The 18,211-nt window shown below is 44.8% G+C and overlaps 1 protein-coding gene across 2 annotated transcripts in view; it reads right to left on the bottom strand.

Moving 5' to 3' along the window:
• The window catches only part of NTN5 (netrin 5), a 61,931-nt gene extending 43,962 nt beyond the window's left edge, over positions 1–17,969 (bottom strand). The window contains exon 1 of one of the 2 annotated variants that reach the window (XM_075605311.1): positions 17,693–17,969. The gene's annotated coding sequence lies outside the window, so the exon portion shown is untranslated. The remainder of the gene's footprint in view (positions 1–17,692) is intronic. The other variant, XM_075605310.1, reaches the window with a different exon arrangement.
• Between the last annotated feature and the right edge of the window lie 242 nt (positions 17,970–18,211).

The following is an 18,211-nucleotide window of genomic DNA, read 5'->3' as shown; positions in this document are numbered from 1 at the left end:
ATCGCGTCCCCGGCAACCAGAGCTCCGATCTGCTCCCTGCTCTGGCCCCCACCCTCGCGAAGTGCCGGCGGGTCCGTCAAAGCCTCCGGCGGCACCCGCTACCGCACGGCACTCGCGGAGGGGGGCCAGAAAGAGAAAATTTACATCAGGGCTACATTCTCCCCTTCGCAGAATCCCAACGTCCTCGCTTGGGTAGCAACCGTACAGAGAATTATATAATGGAAAATACATGGCATAAATCACATCACATGTAACATGCATTTTGTCATCAATCCTCATATGGATATGGAGTGGAGTGCCCCTAACAGATTGGGTGAGGGTATCCCACCTTGACTCCTGTGAGTCTTTTGGAGCTCAAGACCTGTCCCTTGCACCAACCCACCTTCTCCCCCTCGCAGAAAAAATAGTAAGGGGTCCGGGGTATTGACCCTTTCCGGATCCTCCGGTCTCGTCTCACGGGAGGCAGGGAGGCTCAGTCTCTTTCCTCGGTCCACCACATGGCGAACATAGCGCTCCATCGCGCACCTGGGAGAGGCCACAACTACCAGAGCGGTCTCAAAAGAGTCTTTGTCCGCTCCAACAATCCCTTTAACGGTGACTTCTTCCGCGGACGGCACCACTTCTTCGGGTAGGCCCGGGTCTTGAGAAGGCCAAGCTTGGAGACTCCTCGTGCAGGAGTATGTGTCGCTCCGGTCCGCTACACCGGATACCTTCATGAGGTCGAGTTCATCCCACGATCTGCAGAGATCTTCTGGGGGAGACACCTCCACCAGGACGCGATGACGGGGTGAGCCCATCGCCCGGGTGACCCTACCTCTGGAGTCACCAGGCTCCACGATCACCGGGGAGCTCACACCCGACACCCCTGGGGCAGTCAACTTACCCCTGTCGTTGTCGCCAGGTACTGATCCCAAGCCTGGGACCGCTGGTACCTCGTTGATAGGCCGGACTGTCAGTTGCAGGGCACACGGGCCCACATCATGGTCTGTATCAATGGAGGTGGTTGCCTCGGTCACCTCACTGGAGTGGTCCGCCGGCCGGCGCATCACCACGCTCGGTGGGTCGCTAGGATCATCGCACATGGGCGGGGGTACAAGCACCTTACCCTGGCCTTCCGGAATCTGGGGTTCTGGTCTCGGTGGTTCCTGCTCGGGAACCGGGTCTGGAACCGTCATCTGGGGTTCCGACATCTGGAGCTCCGCCTTCAGCGGCTCCGCCTCAGCGTCTAGAAAGTTCATTTGGGCACACGGCCCCTCCACCACCTCCATCGCTGAAGTGGAAAAATTAGTAGCGGCTTCACCCACCTCGGTATCACCATCAGGCGCCTCTTCCTCCGCAGGTTCCGCCATCAGAAGTTCCTGCTCCTCCATTTGCACGTCCCCTTTGAGAGGGTCTGCCACAGTGGTCTGGACACACGGGTCCCCGGCGGCCTCTGGAAGTAGAACAGACTGGGGACACGCATCACTTACTTCAGGAGAGAGGTCCGGCTCCTCCTCTTCTTCATCGGCTGGTTCCGCCGCCTGGGGCAGGATAGGCTGTAGGAACCAGGCCCCGCAACACTCACATTGAGGCCCCCACTCCAGTGCCTCCCTAGGACAGTCACAATTTGGCATAAAACACTGGATACCCAGTTCTCCATCCAACTCGATGTTCTTGAAGTCGAGCGGTAACTGCGACAGGACTGCTCCCGAGGCACAGGCTTTTTGCAGGCAGGGACACGCTAGCACAACTTCATCTATTCCTGGCGCTCGCCAGGACACATACACATTGCGGTGTAACCCCTGGCAGTCTACTTCTTCCTCAGGGGAAGGACACTCCATTTCTACAACAGTGTCCCCTCCCACTGGCCGTTCGGTAGGCTGCGGCAGTTTGGGTTGCAGGGTTGGTACCCTGCAGTAGCCACATATACGCCCCCAAGCCAACTTACAAGACGAGCAGTCACCTTGGTTACAAAAACAGTCTAGGTACCCCTCCTCGTTCGCGTCTTCCAACCGCATTTTTACCATGCACGCCAAAATATTAAGGTCCATACTACCCCAGATACTCAATGTTTGTATTGTACATGGACACAACAAAAAGGATACGCTCCCAGCCTTGGTCTGCCAGGATCCATACGACGGCGAGCAATTTTCTCTGTATCCAGTACTCTCTTCCAGGGAGTGTTGCGAGCTCTGTACTAAGTCACTCACAGTGTGGGGGCGGGGCTCTGGCTTTCCCGCCAGTCCTGGGAGAAGGGTTGCAACATTTTCCTGTGCATGCTGGCAGTCAGCCGCACACGTGCCATTTGGATTTGGCGGGAGCCGCCATTTTAGGTGGGGCTCACGGTCAATGTCTATAGGGCTCTCGGTGCAGGTAGAAACTGCCAAGTCAGGGTAGATAAAGGGGCACCCATCAGTCGGACCCCCGGGCAAATTTAAGAACTTAGGGCCATCTTCCTCGCTTAGGGTCTGGCCTACATATATCAGGACAGTACTCCATTGCACGGTGTCATCATACCTTCGCCCTCTGACCCACGTACCCGACAGTCCAGGGAGCTTCCGAACCTGCGCCTGGACTTCTAACAAGGGCACGCCAGCCGGGACTGCCCCCACGGCAACCACGCGGTTAGGAGTCACGTTCACTTTCAAGGCCCAAGCGTAGACCTCCTGCTTTGAGAGCACCCACATGGTGGAACAAAAATAGGACAATTTAGAACAAAAAACATACAGGGCACCCCAGGTCTGATATCTCAGCAGCGCCTCCAAATGTAGCCCTTTTTGTGAACCGGCCGACCCACCCAATTTCACATTGGCCCCTCGTGGTCTAACCGGTCCCTTTCCCTGCAATACACCTGCTCCTAAAGGGTTACTGGTACTGAAACACACCTGCGGCTCCAGGAGATCTGAGCCTCCGCTAGCTGGGAGCCTGGGGAAACCCTTACCATTACCTGGTGCAGCGCCTCCACTTACCCAGGATCCCCCGTTAGGAAAGATAGCCCTGAATAAGAAATACCATAACACACGTAGATATAACACAATAGCTAACACTTTACTTAATAACACATAACACAGTACATAACATCATAACATAACCGGATGCTCTATCCGCATCACCTCAGCCCAATGTCTGGTATTCCCCACCCAGTGTCCTGTGATCACCCCACACCCAATGTCCCGCAATCCTGCGAAAGGTCGTGGGTGACTGCGCAGTCACTATGTTAAGCTAGGGCCCAGTTGGTGCACTTTATAATATTGAAGATACCTTCCGAGCACTCCGATGCTCGGGACCGCAACTCTCTTCTCAAAGGGTCAGACGTCCATCTGATCCTTTCCAGGTACTCTGCCGGTGGACCCCAACGAGGGTCCCACCGCTTCACGGGAACTGCAACCGGACCACGGCAACACCAACCGCATGGAACAGCAACCGCCTTCCTATCACTAACTACTACTTAGAGTGACAGCAACCCTAACCTAGAGCCTGTCCCTGAAGAACCGCAACCTGGGATGGCTTGAGGGAAACTCCTAGGGCCTGTGGACATAACCTGCCCCCCCTTCCCCTAGCTACCCAGTCCTAACTGTAACTGCTACTAGCTATTCCCAACTCACCTGCAGCTGACACACCGCACACACTGTCAGCCTGCAGGGATCCACACTTCACACACACTGCACGCACTGTGCCCAGCACATACAGCGACACTACTCACAGGCAGCTGCAATCACACACAGCCCCTGGATCCCGCAGCAAACACACTGCTAGCACACCGTGCCTCTTTGACAGTGCCCACAGCACTCTCCGCGGCGACACTGCCAAACCAGCACCTTCCACACTCAAGGGTCACCTCCCTAGTTAAGGCGTCCCTCTTCAGTTACCCCCTGCCCTTTACCCGGGAATTGGGGCCTGCCTGGGAATCTAGGGAGGACCCTTACCTGATGCAGGAGCCACGCGCTCCCTGCACCCTTCCTACTCCTTCCTTCTCCTCTGCCTGACTGACTGTTGCAAAGCCCGGGAAATGTATCTCTTTTCCCGGGCTGAGCTTCCTTCAGCCCTATTGGCCACTAGGGAGCACCTGACCTCTGCCTCCCTAAGCCTCCTGGGAATTGTAGTTCCCAGGGGCTGCCTAATGCATTGGGGCCGCGTGCGCACTTCCCTCGCGCATGCGCGAACCCCTAATGGCCGCCTCAACCTTCCTATCCTCTTCCCTACTCTCGCGCGATCTCTTCCTGCTCTAGGGAACCCATCGCGCGCTTTTGTCCTACTGCGCATGCGCGAGCTAACGCGCAATGGCGGCGCACTCTGCTTAAGCCGCCCAGCCGGTGGCAACGCGATCGCGGCCCTAGCGACGGCCCGATCGCGTCCCCGGCAACCACAGCTCCGATCTGCTCCCTGCTCTGGCCCCCACCCTCGCGAAGTGCCGGCGGGTCCGTCAAAGCCTCCGGCGGCACCCGCTACCGCACGGCACTCGCGGAGGGGGGCCAGAAAGAGAAAATTTAATCAGGGCTACATGTACATACAACGTGTGTAAACAATTATCTCCTCTAACAATTTCCTTTGGAGAGAAATTGGGTAGATTGGAATCATGTCCCTGAAGTCATGACAAATAAAATGCGCAGCAGATGCTAATGCAATATACACATGTAGCAGTGTTTCCCCCACCCTCTGGGAGATTTCCCCGGCTACCAGGTGTACAGTGGTGCTAAGTACCTGTTGACTCGCAGTAGATCTGAGATTCCACCGATGTTGTTGGGGAAACAGGACAGGCTTTAGGGGTGACAGATGGTTCTTTCTCACTCTGGTGTCAGCGTCTCCATCTACCGCAGGCTCCAGTACTTTTGGAAGCAGTCCCTGTGGAAGAACTCTCTCCTCTTCCCCAGACAGACTGCACACCCAGGCCGAAGTATATTTGATAACAGGAACAGACTTTATTCTTTAGGCATACAGCATACACTGGATATACAGCATACTCTATCACTGGTCTCCTGCCTCTGGATGGTCCCTGGACTCACACCCCAGCCGCCATGGACACCAAGGGTGGTCCCAACTCTACCCCTACTCCCTAGTAGAGCAGGGGGTATGGTTCTCACTCCCACTCCCTAAAGGAGGGGGGGGGGCGGAGGTGACAGAGCCCTGCACACCTCTGCTGTGAAACCAGTCTCTCTCAAGGGAGAGACAGAACTAAAACAATTTGGTAGTGCAGCCCCTTAAGTACTGAGGGGGAGGGTCCAAGGTCTGAGCCCCTTACTGGGCAGTACACAGGCCGTAGCCCGCCTCCCCCTTGTCACTCAAGGGAGCTCCTTGTGGTGGGCAAAACCCTGGATTGGGCCTAACACTGCCTGCACTGTTCCAGGACTTACATATCAGGCAGGGTAGATTAGTAGCCAAGCCAGGCATGGCTACACACAAATTCATCTTAAGAACTATTGTAACTCTATACGACAGCTTTTCTGCTTTCTCCTTACATTACAAGTAAGATCACAAATAGTTTTGCATGTCTGCATGGACTAGTTCAGTGCCAAAGTGCGGGGAAACAGTTTCAGGCAAGGAGGAGAATCCGGCTTGTGCCGCCAACACAACATAGACAAACAAATTCTTCAAAGTGCAGGTCTCCTCTGGGACAGAGATACATAATAGAGCCCTACAAGTTCATAATGCAATTCTCCATCCAATGAGACAGCCAAGAACAGTGGAAAAACAACGTTTCAGGTCCCATATGGACCTTTCATCGGGTGACCTGGGACCTGAAACATTGTCTTTCCATGGTTCTTGGCAGTCACATTAAATGGAGAGTTGCATTATGAACTTGTGAGTAGAGCTTTGAAGAATTTGTTTGCATGGAATATTGTACATAAGGTTATGATTCTGAAGTTATTGTAGATGCTGAGAAGTAATAATGTGTGTCACTTGTGATGTAATGAGAAAACCAAGGGAGTTCTATGGACTAAATTCCTATTTCTCACATTTTGACTTTTGAGTATTGAGCACAGATACCAAAGTAAGGCTGCGCTTTCAGTGCCAGCGACAGCGACGTCACTTCAAAACAAATGTATTGAAGCCGTCGCGTGCGCTTATAGTAGAAGCGACGGCGCGACCGGGCGACGGGTTGGTCGCGGTCGCTGGAAGTCACTTCAATTTGATTTTTCCAGTGACTGTAGCGTCAGTGTCGCCGTCACTTATAAGTGTGGCCTTAATTAAAGATAGTAAAATTAGTCACAGAAATGTTAGAGTGGCATTATTGTAATTTGTGTGTCGGTCTGTCGTATCGCTATCTAACATATCCGAGGCAGCATTAACTTGTTTGCTGTCGGAGGGGTCAGCAACATCAAAGAAATGATGACAATCAGGTAAAGCAATTGTGGCACAAATCATGTAAAGGTACAATCCTATGTACTTGGGACTTTCGAAGGTACGTGTTTTGATAAAGTAGACCACTTAGACCACGAGTGGCCAACTCCAGTCCTCAAGGGCCACCAACAGGTCTGGTTTTAAGGATATTCCAGCTTCAGCACATTGGCTCAGTCAACGACTAAGCCACTGATTGAGCCACCTGTGCTGGAGCAGGGATATCCTTAAAACCTGACCTGTTGGTGGCCCTTGAGGACTGGAGTTGGTCACCCTTAACCTAGACTTAGACTTTGTACATTTTATCAAAAACAATATTTATTTTTAAGCATACGGGTCCTCCAAGTAAACAGGGATTGAGTATAGAACAAACCGTCTGCCAGCTGCTTCCTGGAGCCCACATTCATTCAAATGAACTATTTGGACTATTCTTCTGTGTTTCATTGTGACCAGACTAAGATTTATTAAGCTCCGATATAGGGTATCATAGCCCAATCTCGTTTTAACTGCCATTCAAATCAATGGCAGTTTTGCGGGATCGAGCTCCGATACAACTTATCAGAGCTTAGAGATTCCCAGCGTGACCGCTCCAGCAGGGTCCTACGCATCTATCACTTGTCAACAGCCACCATGGAATTACGCCTTGAAGTCTTTTGCACTCTTTCGATAATGAAATGCCATGCTATTATTGCACAAATAAACCTTACATTGTATGCCTACTTTTATCAATGTAAAAGATCCCATAGAAGGACCATAACATGTATAATAAAAGATTTGGTAGAGGAGATCATGAGATTGCATCTAAAACTTTCTCACTCTGGCCACCAGTGTATGTGGCTCACAGACAATAGGGATTTTGATGTATGCCATATGGGATACATTTAAGAAGTTGATGATTCTAGTGCCTCAACAAACATAAAGAAGTTAACCTTTGAACAGTGACAGTCTTTTGGTTTGGACCATTTTTCTTCCTTTTCTATGCCTTTTCTCTCTGGAATTCGCTCGGTGGAATAAATTGTCTGCTTTGCTGGCATTTTTTGATCCCTCAGGAATCTCAGGCTTTTATTCCGTTTCATCTCGCTGTCTCGTCATATTTGATCCTTTTAAATAAAACCCATTAAATTGATGTATTTTTTTTTTGTTGTTGAAGTGGGGATCTTTTCTTCTTCCAGCTCTTTAGACTCCGTCCTCTTTTTATGCGAGAAAAGCAAACGAGAGGCGGGGGGAAAAGGAGATGGAAACTGAAAGGATATCAGAATAAGATGGGGTCGAATTAAAATGACATAAATGAAAAAAGTAGCACTGTAGAAACATTTGATTCTGCTCAAACTACACCTCTTGATTCTGACCTTCTTATATTATTTGGGCTTTAACTCCTTTCTTATCTAATGCCTCTAATTAACCGTAAGTTTATCATATTCAGTGGTTAAAATGGCTTGAAAAAAAATGGTAGGACTGAAATGAAGTGATTATTAATGGAACAGAAATAGAGAAAGGATGAGATGTATTAGGGATGGAGGAGAAGAGTGAAGAAATAACAAAATAAAAAAGAAATACAATTATAAATGATATTCAGCCCACTACAGTACCTAGAGAACTGCATTTCCAAACTTCCGTGGCTAAATCCCACTATAGTGTAATAAACTTTCCAAACTACAAACAAATGGGGGACTTTTCAAATCAAAGAAGAAAGGTCAGGAGTTTCAATGTTTATCACCGTTATCAGAAGAAGTAAGCCGAAGAGAGGGCACCGTAAATAAAACATGCACTGATCCATTTATGGCACAATAATGCAACTTGGCAGAAATTATGTTTTCCCTCTGTCTAAAGTATAACTTCGAAAACAACTTCTAAGGTATTAAACTCAAAGGGGGGATAAAAACCACTGCCTGATAAGATACCTTTGAGCATTGAGTGCTAACACATAAAATGCCTGATAACAAACTAGCAAGATATGTCACTGGCAGAGGAACGTGATGCAGAAGCAGTGAGAAACATTTGTGCATTTTAGTAATCGGCTGAAATTAGAAGAGAAAATAATATTTAAAGACAATACGTTTGTACTTCTCCAGTGTCCCTTTTCTGTGAAATACTCCACTTAGTTTGTGTTACCAGTTCCTATCAATGGACAGCAATCTGCAATTACTACCGGTATGTAAAGGATAAACTGTAGTTAAATAGCTAACTGACTGGTAAACATCAACTATGTGGAATGCCCAGCAGACCATGGCGTGTACTTACTGAAGCTGCAGTACTGGGGCAGAACCAGTGCAAAGAACTGTGTGAGATCAGCAGACCATGGCGTGTATTTACTGAAGCTGCAGAACTGGGTCAGAACCAGTGCAAAGAATTGCATGAGATCAGAGGGTGTTTCCTTTTCTTTAAAAAAAAAAAAATGTTGCTTGATTTTTTTTGCACCAGTTTTTGCCCCATTTTTGCAACCGGGAGACTTTAATAAATAGACCCCGTTATGTCCCAGATATGATCAGCAAAAAAGTAACTCGGTCATTTATAGCATACTGTGCTAGTGATAACTAAATGAGAATTAAATATGCAAAAAATTAAAGTACACAAGGGTCACTGGTCACAGCCAACACGATGTAAGGTCAAGTCCATAGAGCAGGGGCGTGCGACGGAGCGCATGGTGGTGCGTGCGCCTGAAGCCCGAGCGATCTGTGGACTTCAGATCACTCGCGACGGAGGGCGTGGCTTGGCTGGGACGTGATGAGGCTGGTTTGTCCTCATTGGCCGACCTGCCCACGTGACGCGGCCGTCACTCGGCCGTCGCGCCAAAACTCAACAATCTTGTTTTCGGGAAATGCTGCCGCGCCGTCGCACTTCATCGCGCGCACCCTCGTGCGCACTATGAGCGGCCTCATAGAGGAGCCGTCTCTTGTTCGCACCGTGAACGCTGTCGCGATTACTATGGACGAGGCCTAAGGATGTCAAAGTTCAAAGTGGGTCAGAAGTCTGTCATAATTTACTCTGTTCCCAGAATTTTTCGTCGTTTGAATAGACGGTGCAGTCTGTTGCATTAGGTAAATGTTAAGAATAAAGCTGGGTGCAATTTTCCTGCATTCCTTTGTTGTATGTTTTGGTAAACGGACTAAAATATCAACCGGCAAATACTGTTATATTTAAAGATTGGAAGGCATCATCGTGTCCTATTCTCGTTTTTAAAAGAACAGTGAACAAAATGATCAGAACACCAATCAATGGTCAACCACCTTGCTTCAGGATCATCCTTTAGAGTTAGTGCTAGCGGGAAGTTTTTATTTGAAACAAACAATGAATGTGACTGTACAGTACATTTCTGGCTATGTAGTCTCGTTAATGGAAATGTCACTTTGCATTAATACGCAGTAGAAAATTATGATCTGTGGTAGGAACCAGTTAAAAACAAGGCACGCTGTCACCCATAATCAAAAAACAAGATTAGTGACTGGTATCAATAAAGAAATGTTGTAACAGTGTATATTAATGTTGTTTCTAGTCATTATGCTTTCTTATTATTGTAAATCCCTTGAACTTTGCCCATGAATTATAGATTGCATTTTGAACATGCAGCTGGAGAAGGGAATGCTTAATTTTGTTCACTGACAAACGCATATTGTCGTATGAATGATCCATACATACATCATACTCTGACACGCTGCATGTAAGACATGCCATCTGCAAGATGTAATATTCTATAATATTTTGTTGTGTGATCCGACCACTTGGCAGAGAGACAGAGAGGAGGAAAGTGGGCGGAAGATGAGAGAGCAGTGAGCAGTAAGATGTGCTGGTGCGGCCTTGTTTCTGTTGAATTATTACCTCTGTGATCATGACAGTCCTACAATACTTAGGAACCCAGCATCCATCTGTCTGTGTCCTACAAGAAAATATAAGGCAAGAGCGCAAAAAGTATTGTGTATCTCAAACCACAGAAATCACTGTGTGGTTTTAAAGCAGACATTTCCAATTAATTAAAAGTATAATGCTACTAAGTGCCTCAAGTCTAGTGAGTGTTTTTATACGCATAACTCATTTTGGCTACAGATATCCTCGCAGATTGAACAACTTCATCGCACAGTGCTACATGTGAATGCAATGGAAGCTATTAAATGCATTAGCTATTAAAATGACGTATGATATTGTGCCTGGTGATTTCAGCTTTTCTCATATTTTTGTATGCTTTTGATGTTCTCCCAATCCGCTGCAGTGTCCCTAACTCCCAATCCTCTGCAGTGTGTCCCTAACTCCCAATCCGCTGCAGTGTATCCCTAACTCCCAATCCTCTGCAGTGTGTCCCTAACTCCCAATCCGCTGCAGTGTGTCCCCAACTCCCAATCCTCTGCAGTGTGTCCCTAACTCCCAATCCTCTGCAGTGTGTCCCTAACTCCCAATCCTCTGCAGTGTGTCCCTAACTCCCAATCCGCTGCAGTGTGTCCCCAACTCCCAATCCACTGCAGTGTGTCCCCAACTCCCAATCCGCTGCAGTGTGTCCCCAACTCCCAATCCTCAGCAGTGTATCCCTAACTCCCAATCTTCAGCAGTGTGTCCCAAACTCACAATCCGCTGCAGTGTCCCCAACTCCCAATCCTCAGCAGTGTATCCCTAACTCCCAATCCTCAGCAGTGTGTCCCAAACTCACAATCCTCTGCAGTGTCCCTGTCTCCCAATCCTCTGCCATGTGTCCCTAACTCCCAATCCTCTGCCATGTGTCCTTAACTCCCAATCCTCTGCCGTGTGTCCTTAACTCCCAATCCTCTGCAGTGTGTCCCTGACTCCCCATCCTCTGCAGTGTCCCTGACTCCCCATCCTCTGCAGTGTCCCTGTCTCCCAATCCTCTGCCATGTGTCCCTAACTCCCAATCCTCTGCCGTGTGTCCTTAACTCCCAATCCTCTGCCGTGTGTCCTTAACTCCCAATCCTCTGCAGTGTGTCCCTGACTCCCCATCCTCTGCAGTGTTTCCTTAACTACCCATCCTCTGCCGTGTATCCCGGACTCCCAATCCTCTGTCCCTGACTCTCAATCCTCTGCAGTGTCCAGGACTCCCAATCCTCTGCCATGTGTCCCGGACTCCCAATCCTCTGCTGTGTGTCCCTCACTCCCAATCCTCTGCAGCGTGTCTCCAACTCCCAATCCTCTGCAGCGTGTCTCCAACTCCCAATCCTCTGCAGTGTGTCCCTGACTCCCAACCCTCTGCAGTGTGTCTCCAACTCCCAATCCTCTGCAGTGTGTCTCCAACTCCCAATCCTCTGCAGTGTGTCTCCAACTCCCAATCCTCTGCAGTGTGTCCCTGACTCCCAACCCTCTGCAGTGTCCCTGACTCCCAACCCTCTGCAGTGTGTCTCCAACTCCCAATCCGCTGCAGTGTGTCTCCAACTCCCAATCCTCTGCAGTGTGTCTCCAACTCCCAATCCTCTGCAGTATGTCTCCAACTCCCAATCCTCTGCAGTGTGTCCCTGACTCCCAACCCTCTGCAGTGTCCCTGACTCCCAACCCTCTGCAGTGTGTCTCCTACTCCCAATCCTCTGACGTGTATCCGCCATGTGGATTTTCAATGATAGAGGGCAAAAAAACCCGAAAAGGGTGGATCGCCCTTTTTGAGACTGATCCTTGGAAAAGTGCAGACAAAAGGAACCGGCGGATCCGAGGCGGATCCAAATCTGCCCATCTCTATCTGTAATATGTACTTGTTAGGGGAACTGCATCACTTAGGGGTTAAATTCAAAAAATGGTTTATCGTTAGTCATTTCTATTTAAATAAAATTATATTGATTAGAACTAAAACAGGAAGAAGAAACAATTCTGGAGGATGTTAATTAGTTTTTGTTTGCCCATCTAACTCTTATTGTGTACATTATCTTGTTAAAAAGACAAATTTAATCGTTTAGTAGCTTTAAAGTAAAAAAAAAAAACAAGAACACAGGGCACACCTCATAGTGTAGTATTAAAATTTACTTGGCAAGAGAAAGATAAAAACGCACTTACAAAAAATCAGTGCAAATTGCAATATGGGCACTGAATATGTGTTGCGGAAGTCCCCTGGACTGTGAAGAACTAGACCCAACCCACAAGAACTGACGGACGCGTCTGAGCAGGGAGGAACGACCGTGCAGTCAACCCTGATTGCCCAACTACTGGAGTGTTCATATTCAGTGCCCATATTGCACTGATTTTTTTAAAGTGCGTTTTTATCTTTCTCTTGCCAAGTAAATTTTAATACTACACTAGGTGTGCGCTGTGTTCTTGTTTTTTTCTACTATAGTAGAACGCTGGGTTGTTCCCTACATTTGAAGCTAGCAGCACCCTCTATCATTGGACTGGACAGTTTACTCCATGGTTTGAATATACTGTAGTATCTGTGTTATATATATGATATTTTAACGGTGATTAAGAATTCTTCGGTTGAGCGCCCATAGCTCAGGCTTAATACTGTCATTTGTGTATATTTAGCATCAAGACCATTACTTGTTGCTTGCACTTTGTTCTCATATCTGCCTGGGGAAAATATTGATTTAATAATTCATACTGTGTAGTAATCAGCAATTATTCTTTATTTTAGCTTTAAAGTAAGTAAACATTCACATAACCCCTCCGAGAAAGAAGATTGACTGTGAGGTTTTCAGCACCTTCTACTTTAAAGGGAAAATCTGGCCATGTCGCAGTGACACTGAATTTGTTATTAGCCGATCTGTAAAAATAACCTCTGTTGACAGTTTTTTCCTGTTTTCACATTTCATGGATTGTCTAATGGAGATAAGGAAGAGCCACAGCCACACAGGAGGTATTATCATGTCCTGATTAAAGAGATGTTCCAGTTTCCATGAACTAGCAGAAACCAGACCCTGGGGGTAATTGCTTCGCCCTGTAAACAGCCCATGTTGCTAATCTCAGTATTTCGGAGTTTAATTGAGGCGAAACAAATTGTGAACAGAGTCAATTATTTCTATTGCAAATAACTCTTTGTCTAGGGGTGAAAACACCAGGACTAATTAGTACAAAATTATAAGTGTGAAAAGTTGAAATAATGGGTTATTTGCCGCTCTCTTCCATCAGTATCGTTTCTGGATTGATTCTTTTGGATTTGTCCTTATCTCTTCGTGTTTTATTTTTAATGTTGGTTTAGCTAATACTCTTTGTGAAATTTTAGTGCATCAAATACTAGTCAAAGGAATGAATAGTAGAGAACGGCAGGGAACGTTATGTACCCTTTGGCTGCCACCATTATTAGAGCTGGATGACCCCAAATCGAATGCATTATGTATCCCCACATGGTCAGATTTCTGTTGTTAACTTGTATGACCTCCAATTGTATAACAGTGTTAATGCTATAACCTGGGGGTTTACAATAAAGTTGTGGTAAACACGGTGCTTGTTCAGATAAAGCTTTACATGGGTGTTTGCTATGAGCAGGCAGTAAAAGTAGGACTACTGAAACGCCTAATTCTGCTCAGTTCACCATTGGCAGTGTAACCCAAGCATTAACAGAAGAACAGCAATCCAAACAAAGACCCTTCAAAACAATATTTTATTTTAACTTTTTTTAAAGAGTCCCCAGCAGTGAATGGTATATGACGGTAGATTCATTATTGTGTTAAAAAAAAAGAAGAGGCTAAAGCTACAATTCTGTCTCCGGGCGGGAATTATATTATGTCCTAATAATTTTAGTGGGTGATACAGATACAAAAGGGTTACCTTATTAGTGTCTCTCTGTAGTAGAATATGTGTAAAAAAATGTCAAAGGAAAAAGATTTGGATTAGTATTCAATATATTTAAAACATTCCTTTCACACAGCATCAACAACTGGAGAAACTTCAGATGTACTGTAGTCACTATGTGAAATCAAGGGACTAGGCATATCTTTTATGTGGGGGAAGTACAGTGAACGCATAATAATGAATAACAGTTATTGCAGCTTCACGTAAATCCATTCACTATCAACTCTGACTGTCTGTAAGTTCCGTGGATCAGGGACCTGCTGCCTTAATGTGTCATTGTGAATAAGTTGATGTTAACTTGTTTGTTATGGTTGTCATTTCCCCCCACTGTACGGCACAGCAGAACATGGTAGCACATAATAAATAATAATAATTCATGTTGTGTGTTTTCCAGTGCTGCTGGTTCTGCAAGTCTCAGTCAAGAAAAACAAAATTATATCTCAACTAAAATGTATATTTAAAAAAAAGGTTTAAATAAAGGAGATAGAGGCCTTTCTAGAGAATCCTATGGAGCCTATAGAGATAGGTGGATGTGTTGAAATTTGCTTCACGGGTTAATATTTTTGAATTTTCGAAGAATAAAATTCTCGAATATGTTGCAGGAATTTGCAAGGTCTACAGTTTGAGCAAAATTGTCCAAATCTGACACACATTTTACCTGCAGATTTTTTTGTTGTGCGACTAAAATGTTGCTTATACTGTTTTTTTATTTTTCAAAACAATGTTTCTCTTTTTTTCCCAATTACTTTTTTCAAATGTATTTTAATATTCTCTAATTGTCTGCAACATTTTGTTTCACATTTCGCAAATATTCGCTCATTTTCTGATTTCCTTAATAAAAAATACGTTACGGGAGGTTATTTTTCGAACTTCAGCAATTTCTAAAATGTGAAATCATGGTGTTTTCACAGCAAATCCGAATCCAATCCAATAGTTTTGTAATAATTTTACAGACTTTCTTGTTCCTTTTTTTTTTAATGAAGGGGGGGGAGTGTAATCATAATGTTGAGTTTTGCAAACGGATGAAGTCCTATTCAACGTGAAAACTCCAAAGCTCACTTCGATGCATCACAGTTCTCCTGGGTAAAAAATAGTGTTATTTTTAAATCAGGTACACCAAAAATGATAGAGACCTCTCGAGAACAATACCCCTGTTTCCCTGCCAGATACACTGCAATGCATTAAAGAATCTCAATCAGCACAGCGATTACAGAATTGATGTTGATCTCTGTGTAAGAGACCAGTGCACTTTGTATTGCGGTCATTCTGTAACCATCTGAAAAGAGTCGATGCTCGAGTTAGAAAATAGGATGTTAAAGATTTAGAAATGTTGCCAACTTTTACAGAGAATGAAAACCTTTGAGTTCTGAACTGCCTGTGCCGTGCATTTTCTCAGGGGAAAAAAAACCCCAATGTGAAGACACGCAGGAGACATTTATATGCAGGGGAAAAAAAGGACCATTTCTGAGATCTCTTGCGTGTTACCAAGATACACAACATTGTCCTGAGCAAACTGCTGTGAAATCATGCTGTAATTGAGTGTGCTTCACATAACCACAAGCACAGTATCAAAGAACATCTACAGAAGTCCTATTCTAACTAATAATTTATGCTGTCCTGAGTCACAGACATCATTACCCATTTAACCTATGCATTATATTTATTTGTACACGATGCAAATTACAAAACAAAAAAACTGAAATGAGTTAGACACAGGAGCTGCGCCTGGTACCAGAGAGTAGTACGATGAATGCGCTTTACGTGTAACACAAACTATTTGTAGACGTTCTTGAAGTGGACAGAAACTTTGGTAACAATGAAAGCTTATTACTTATTCCTTTCTAAAAATGGCACAGATATTATTACTCCATGCCGCTGCCCGCAGTTTCATATCCCAAAACATCTAACATTCCTATAGAATTCAATGGCAATACATTACAGGCACAGCAGCAGGTCTCGTGTAACTTTCCTACATGCCTTGGTGATTTTCATATGCTACTTGCTTGTGACAGCCGCATTCCTACGCAACCATTTTCCACTGAAGAATTGTGCCAAATAATGTTTAATTTTTCTTGTTTCCCTATAATTTGAAATGCACTTGATCCCATTTTCTAATTGTTAGGTATAAAGTTGTATTTTGGTGTATCCATCTTAATTATTTTTTTGAGTCATAAATGTCTATGAAACACTTGACTGTGAGTTATCAGGACACCCTGATTGGGACGTACAGTATATATTACAATGTCCGAGAGCGTACCATGAAATAGTGGGCAATAGACGGCATGACATGGAGTATGTTTTTACAATATATATATAATTGCAATCTGTTACTGGACCATCCAGCGAATTGACCAGAAGTTTCCTTTCTCCAGACAGTTCTCACTCATCATAATAAGATCAGTGACTGATTAAGCAGCAATACAAGCTCTTAAAACCCCCTTGTCTAGAGTCTTTGTTTAAGTATAATTCTCCCTTTGAAGGTGTTTCTGCCGAGCCATTGCAGTTAATATGTAAACTAGTTAAGAAGCGCTGGTGTAAAACCTTTAGACTTAAAAGGGAGGATTCAACAAAGATTTACTGCAGTTCAAAAATGAGTCCAGGTTTGGCAATAATATTCCGTAATAAAATAATCAGATATTTTCTGTTGCTCCATTTGCAATTTCTTCAAGGCCATTGTAAAACAGAAATAAAAAAAAGTCACAGGGTGAAGCGAACATGTTAAATATGCATATTGGTATAAAAAAAACTCAACAACCTTATCTTAGTGTTGTAAATACTACGTATATCATTATAAATACGCCAATGTCAAAGTGGTTTAATAAAATAAGTGATTCTGTGCCATATTTCAAGAAATTGCCAAATATGTTAAACATTGGAGCTCTTTGGACAGACAGATTTCTACACTATTTATGCTACAATTAGATGTATAAAGTGCTTATAGTAAAACTATTCATTTTAAATTACAATGTTTGTAAGCAAATAACTAATTGTAATATAGATTTGTAAATAAAAATGAGTTAATCCTTACGCCAGGTACTCATTTGACCCTTACATACTGTTCTATTAAAGGGTCTAATTATTGTTTGACTATATTTTACTTTAATACAGTGTATTAAATATAATATTTCTATAAGGATCCCTGTTTTTATATTCATGTTCAAAAATACTAAATCAAGCACCCAGGGTATGTTTTTGGTTATCTTGTAATTATTATATAAAGTATCACTAGCATATGCAATATGGCTAGTAATTATTCACAGACCGCAAGTAGTTATACATATTCTGTACCTGTAGATAAAAAATCGTTATCAGTTTTATTGGATTTTTAAACAAGTTGATTAGCAAAGATAACAGTAGCAATCAGTCTTTGAAAAGCTATTAACGCCTTCGGCAGTGATTCTTTGCAATGAATTGATGGTGCATCTAGCAATGAAAGGGTTAGCCAGTGTGACCTAGCTGGATAGAGCTTTTACTACAGTTTCAGTTCCTTATTGTTGGCGGGTCCTGGAACACATACAGTACCTAATCAATTGCATTACATTAGACATCGGTAAAGCACTGAATGGGTTAAAGCGGAGGAAGAAACCAAACCCACTGAATAAATAAACACAGCAAAAGAGTATTTGCCCAAAAAATAAACAATCGCATAAGCGTATCTGTCACTTACCATTTTGTTGACATCTGTTTTCATTGAGGTGTCCAGTACAGTGGGTTTTAGTTTTCTGTCATTTGGTTTAAATCACCCATAGCCAGCTACAGTACGACTCAGAAAAGAAAGTTTCCTCTTTTTTTTCCCTTCACTCCATTACTAAGAGTATGTTAAACAGAGCCAAGGGGTTCAATGGACATTCAAAGTGGATAGACCTCAAGTGTTTATTCCTCTCTACCCAGAAATGCCTGGAGAGCTCAACCTATTGAGACGGGTTACTTTTATTTGATACTGGAGTTGGTTGGTAGCACCATTCAGAGCTACAAAGTGATTACATCATAGGAGTAGAGGGGTGGGGTTAGCAGTGTGTGCCTGTTTGAGAGAGAGAGAGAGGGAGAGAGAGAGAGAGACAGATGGAGAAAAGCATAGGTGATGGTTTTGTAAATATACTGTTGGGACGATGAGCTCATGTCAGTCCTCATAATTCCCAGTTGACCGAACCATATGTTTATCAGTCCAGACCGTGTTAATCTTATT

The sequence above is a fragment of the Ascaphus truei genome, chromosome 6 (assembly GCF_040206685.1).
Source record: "Ascaphus truei isolate aAscTru1 chromosome 6, aAscTru1.hap1, whole genome shotgun sequence".
Lineage (NCBI taxonomy): Eukaryota > Metazoa > Chordata > Amphibia > Anura > Ascaphidae > Ascaphus > Ascaphus truei.
This window is presented reverse-complemented; position numbering and strand designations above follow the sequence as displayed.